Source organism: Rhagoletis zephyria, unplaced genomic scaffold (genome assembly GCF_001687245.7).
Source record: "Rhagoletis zephyria isolate East Lansing unplaced genomic scaffold, Rhagoletis_zephyria_1.1 Rzeph_scaffold_00390, whole genome shotgun sequence".
NCBI lineage: Eukaryota > Metazoa > Arthropoda > Insecta > Diptera > Tephritidae > Rhagoletis > Rhagoletis zephyria.
Window position 1 is genome coordinate 280,917 of NW_016157474.1, and position 6,577 is coordinate 287,493.

The following is a 6,577-nucleotide window of genomic DNA, read 5'->3' on the forward strand; positions in this document are numbered from 1 at the left end:
TCGGTATGGTTATTGTGCTTGCCACATAAAAGCAAACCGTTGAAAATTGTTGAAATCGGACTAAAATTACGGCCGCTTTTCATATAACGGTAAATTTCAGAAATGCTCTAAATTTAAATATTTCGAAATTTAAGGATGCTAGTTTACTTAAAATTTATACACCCGCTTATCATGTAGCGGTAGCTTTCGGAAAGGTGGAAAACATATATTTAATACTAATTTAATGTTCGGCTCCGCCCGAACTTAGACTTTCTTACTTGTTTAATTTGATTTTATAGAATGGTTCTTCAGAGAGCAGTGTCAAACTCAATCACACTTTTTTAAATACATTTTAGTTTCTACCACAAAATCTCGCCTTTTGATTGCCACTTTCTCTTTTTGTGTTCGATTCTAAATTAAAGGCAAAGAGTGAGAAAATTTTGTGTTCATTTCCTGAAATTTCACACTCTTGTAAGGCAAAAAAGGCACATTCTCTGCCCTGTGAAGCTTTGTTAGGGGAGATGGTTGCCCTGTAAACCAGATGGTTGTTTAAAACGATAATATTATGAAATGCGGGAGCTAAACAAGGACAAGAAGGCAAACACATGCAATTTTACAGGGTTGAGTGTAACATCTAACACATTTTTCACCGGGGAAGAGCAACATTTTTTGGAAGAAACGAAATCACTATTAAAAATATTCGCAAATACAGGTCTCTTAGTTACCAGTGCATGGGAATTTTGTTGATGAGTAAATAAATTTACCAAATGCGGGCTTATTTTTTAAAACTAGAATTGACAAACAACTGTAAAGCGGAGTTAAAGTAGCTTAAATAAGATACTTAGAGCCAGCCGAATTTGTAAATATCAGTTTTAATTACAGATGGAAAAGCAAAAAGCTAAGCATTTAGCTGGAAAAAAACTGTGCACCACCCTAATGTAAGTATACATACATGAGAGCGTTTCCACAGAATGCTCAAACAAGACCGAGAACTAAAATGTTTATAAACATACATTTTTTAATGCAGTTTTACAAGGTGGAAAGTCATGCGTGTCGACCTTGTAGGCAAGAAGTGTAGGGAAGTCAGCAGGGTAGGCAAGCACGCACGGTGAGCGAAATCGCGGAGTTGACGTTTCGCTCTTATCGAATTCACTTTTTCGTATTTTTACTTTGAGTTCGCAATTTACTCTGCTTTAAAAATAAGGACGAATGAGTTGTACAACGAAAAAGTCATCGTGTAAATGCACGAGGATTTTCGAAGGCATTTATAAACTGAAACGTGCAAAAAAGGCAGGGTGAAAAGTTATCATGTAAATTGGCTCTATTCAAGGATCCCAAGCAAAGAGAATTTAACGGTACATTTTTAGTCTGTTTCCTACCTATGTCGTAATCATACGTTCGCGAAGGAAACATGATTTTTTACCTTTACTTCGCATTGAGTGCAAACAAGTGCCTAAAATAACACGATTAAATCAAGTTGAGGATTACAGGTAACAAGATCAACGGAAATAAGGTCAATTGACACTATTTCGTATACTGGTGCGAAATAAAGTCAATTGACATTATTACCTTTTCAAAAGCGAATTAAAATCCATTGACATTATTGCTCTTTAAAACATTAAATTTGCGCAGCGCTGCGCTTCGAATGTCCTTATGTATAATCGCCCGATGATTCCGAACATCGAGTTAATTTTTTATTCCATGAGTAAGTTTTTGAGATATTTTCAATTTACCGTTATTCAGTAGTAGTTGCTCCGGTCCAGAACCGCTATATGGTTTGCTGCTGCTCCGCCGCAAGCTTTGCTGCTCCGCCAAAAGATGTCGCCGTCGTTATCCAAGTTCAGAACCCAGATAAAAGCCGCAAGATGTCGCTGGTGACAAATCTGAGTCCAGAACCGGAACCGATCACAGGGTATTCCGCTGATGGAAATCCAAGAAATCCGATACAAGGTGGTTTATATGTCGAAAATTGGTAAGGTGTATTGGTATACATATATACATACCAGGGATTGGCAAAGGGTGCTGTTTTTGTGACTTTAAGCCTACTCACGTTAAAAACGGAGGATGAACGAACACCACCGCAAAGCGTGCTGTCTTGCAAATACAGCCACCACAAGTGAACGATGCTTATAACAGCTCATACTGATATTGACTTCGGCAAATCTGTACTCCGAATGATCGTGCACGAAACCAGCAACCGCCGTATTTGATCGACTGCCAAAAGCACGATACTGCTTTGGACGGTTGCCGAAAGCGTGACAGCTTATGTGAAAGACTGGCGAAGGCAAGATGCCGCAGTTAGCTAACTTGATTTGTTGCAGAAGTCAAACCGCCGCCTTTGGTTTGTTGCTGAAGGCGCGTTTGACGTGTTGCCGAAGTGATGATACTGTAGTTCAAAAACATTCAAAGACACTTGCTTGTTTGAAATGAAGCATTGATATGTACATACATACATACTTACGTACTATGCACATTCACAACTAGCCAGCAGTGAGCAATGCAATTGAATGGTAGACGCGCTATAAATACATACATACATGCATACGAGACGATAAATTACCCTTTACCACATTCGTCGTCATTTCAGCAACAAGTCGGATGATTTTCAGCAACAAGTCAGATGATTTTCAGCAACAAGTCAAATGGCTTTCAGCAACAAGTCAAACGACTTCTGCAACAAATGATGACTCTCATGTTTTCGGAGCCGTTCAACTGCCACGTTTGCTGGTTTTGTGCACGATCATTCAGAGTACAGATTTGCCGAAGTCAATATCAGTATGAGCTGTTATAAGCATCGTTCACTTGTGGTGGCTGTATTTGCAAGACAGCACGCAATGCGCTCGTGTTCAGTCATCCTCTAATTTCGTTTAGGTATCGATACTACTAAGCCACCGCCGCTGCTCAGTCATACAAAGCAGCGGTATTGAATGAGTATGAACAGTTGACGATCAACCAATGCCAATCCCTGATACATACGTATTCTCATACATACATCTATATGCAAACGTACATACATACATATGTATATACATATATAGATGTTCCACCCCTAGAAAAGTGTGTTAATGTTCACATAGTTAATTGCTAAGTATTTAATATGTATGTGTATATATACATATATATGAATGGAAAGGTCTGTTGATGTTGAAAACAAATAAAATTTAATTTGAAATAAAATAAAGTGTTATAATTACTTAATTATTTTTATTTATTAGATATTTAATGAAGAAATAAAGTTTCTTAATATTATTACTTTTTTTTCAGCACATATCATAGAATTTTTATGATATTTACAAGTATTTATATTTGTATTTTTAATATATAAATTCTTTAAATTTGGACAATTTAAATCATCTAAATTATATAAAATAATATCGTATCCGAATAAACGTTGAATCCATCTGATTTTCTCGAATCCTTTAGCATAGAATATATTATTTTTTCTTTTCATTAATGAATGGATATATTCAATAACAGTCATTAAAGTCGAATCTAGGGTTGCCAGATCCTTTTACCGAAAAATCAGTACATTTCGTGGAAAATCGCATTTATTAACAGCACATTCATTTTTCTACAAAATAAAAACATACCCAATTTTATGAAATACTTATAGTGTTTTTCAAGTAATTTTTTTTATAAAAATATTGTCCAAGCTTTTAATAGAAATAACATATTTGAAATATAAATAGAAATAGAATATTAAAAAATCAATACTTGAACACCTGTTTGAGTCACTGTATACAACGTACAAGAATTTCTTTGACAGCTTTAGTTTACATGTACATGTTTCATATACTTTTTCACGAGCGATAAAATTAAAAAATATAACTGAAAGTTTCACTTTACAAACGTCTTAAATAGTTAAGTATGTGTGGTATACAGTTTAAAACTTAGAATCCAACAAAAAAAATTGATATTTTTAACTAAGTGTATTTATACTTTACTTAAAAATATATGCATGAGATCATTTATAAATATTTTTCATTGCTAATCGTACCAGCGATTATTTTAGCCCCTTCTTTACTTTTTAAAAATTTTAAAAATTCCTGGCATGACAAGTTAAAGTTATTTTTGACTATTAGTTCACTTTGTAACGTATCCATGGCCAGCCTGTTTCTCTCTTTCCTCCAACACGTAACCATTAAACTAAAAATTCGTTCGGTAGCCGCATTTGAATGCGGAATAGAAAAAATGAAATAACATATGAACTCTACATTCGGAAATGTTCCACTGCTTAAAAATTCCATCCACTTTCTTTCTACCGATTGATTTTCATCAACATTACTCAAAAAAGTCTTGAGTGCAATAAATTCATCAAATAAGGCATCGTTGTCAATATTTTTTATTGAAAATGCGTTGCATATTTCAACGATTTCACGAAATTAAATTTCTGGACTTAGCCTAAGGGCAGCTAACTTCTGAAATTTATTATTTTCAAATTGAAAATGATTTTCAATGTATGAAATAACCGCGGATAAAAATGCATCCGCTCTCTTTTTGAACAGGCGAACTTCATCTAAGTCATCACATTCGTTGCAAACCTTTTCAGCAATGGCACCATAAAACTGTTGCTCTTTTTGTTGAGATAATCTATTTCCTAAATTAGTTATTAATTGATAAAATTCCAAAATGACTAATTCTGAGTTTTCTTCTAATTTTTTTATAGCATACATTAATGTAGTGCCTACATTATGCAATAATCCGAGATACGACTCAGAAGTTTTATGTTCAAAAAACTTTTTAAGAATATGGGAACATGAATCTTGAGATAAAAAGTAACATTTAATCGCCTTGAAATTTTTATACAGCCGCTCAATTGCCGGTGTCATACTAAGCCACCTTGATGGAACATGTCGTAATATTTCGCTCCACTGTATTTCACAGAACTCAAACATTTCTTTGAGTTCGGCCGTTTTTTTGGTTGATGAACTGAATTCATTAAAAACTTTAATTAAAATGTACTCAAAGTCAAAGTACAACATTTTTAAAGAATTTATAAATGAGTTATTTAACATATGGCACAAACATCCAACAGCAATAAGGTCCTGGTTTTCTTTTTGCAACTCGACGAAAACGCTTTTTCGGCAACCAAAATTTACATTCGCATTATCGGCACAAAACCTCGATGCGGCGCTTAGATACAAATTTTTTTCGTTTAAATTCTTTTTTAAGGAGTTGGCTATATCTTCCGACTTCTCGGAATCAGATTCATAGAAGCTTAAAAGTTTGATATTAATGCCTGAGCTTTTAGTAAAGTATTTTAATATTACAGGAAAAGTTTTTATATTTCCTTTGTTCGAGGCATCGGTAGAAATAGAAAAAGGGTGCTGTTTTTGCAAGTCTTCAACGACGGTTTTAGTAGAATATTTTGACAAAACTTGTGTAACTATTTTAGTGCATTTAGTTCTGCCACAAGTAAAATTCTTAGCTGTTAACGAATCAGGAAAAAGTAGATGAAAAATTTTGCTCGAACAATCAGCAGACAGGTAGCTGTGGCTATGCATTACTGTATGGTATGCAAATGCAGCCTCCGCCAACGCACTCTCCCTTTTTGCTGCTGAAAGCTGCAGATTAAAAACTGTTGTAACAGATTTCTGTTGAGTAAGTGATGACGCCTTTTTACAATGTTTTGAAGATTGCATATGCTTCTTTAAGTCCGTTATTCCCGCGTTTGAAACAGAAAAATTTACGCAGCATATTATGCATCTTGCCTCAAAAGACTTTGGAGTCTGCCTAATCCAATTGTAATTATTCAACCATTTTTTCTGAAATTGTTTTTTCTTCGCGTTTGGGCCGGTTTTTTGTTTGATTTCTCCTCTGAGTAATCATAGTCAGAAGATTCGCCATTTTCCATAGTTTAAAAGAAGAAACTAATATTTCTGTAATTTACATTTTGTTATTAAAACGTCTATTCCGGATTTGTAATACATATTACAATCCTTAAACTGCAAAAAATTCAGCAAAAAATGCAGCAAAATGGTCCGAGTGCAGATCGCGCCAAACGTCCACAACTAGATTCAATTTATGTTAGTTGCAAACGTTGAGTGTAAATAGTTGGAAAATGAAAAACGGCACTGGGTGATACTAATGAAATTATTTTTAGTATCGGCTATTACGACTTACGACTGACTTGGGNATTTGTAATACATATTACAATCCTTAAACAGCAAAAAATTCAGCAAAAATGCAGCAAAATGGTCCGAGTGCAGATCGCGCCAAACGTCCACAACTAGATTCAATTTATGTTAGTTGCAAACGTTGAGTGTAAATAGTTGGAAAATGAAAAACGGCACTGGGTGATACTAATGAAATTATTTTTAGTATCGGCTATTACGACTTACGACTGACTTGGGCCATTCACGTCTGACATGAGACTTTGCTTAGTTATTGACTTAACAAAAATCAGTACAAATCAGTACAGAATCCAAAAANTAGCAATAAATTTCTTATTAAAATAGACTCCCTGAACGTCTATAACCAACGTATATTCCTCTGACATTATATAGCTTGAGCTTTTTTTTAAATTAGCTTAACTGCTGTTTATTATATTTATATTTAATGTTTTTCCTAAATACTTTATTAAATGTTCAGGAGGCAA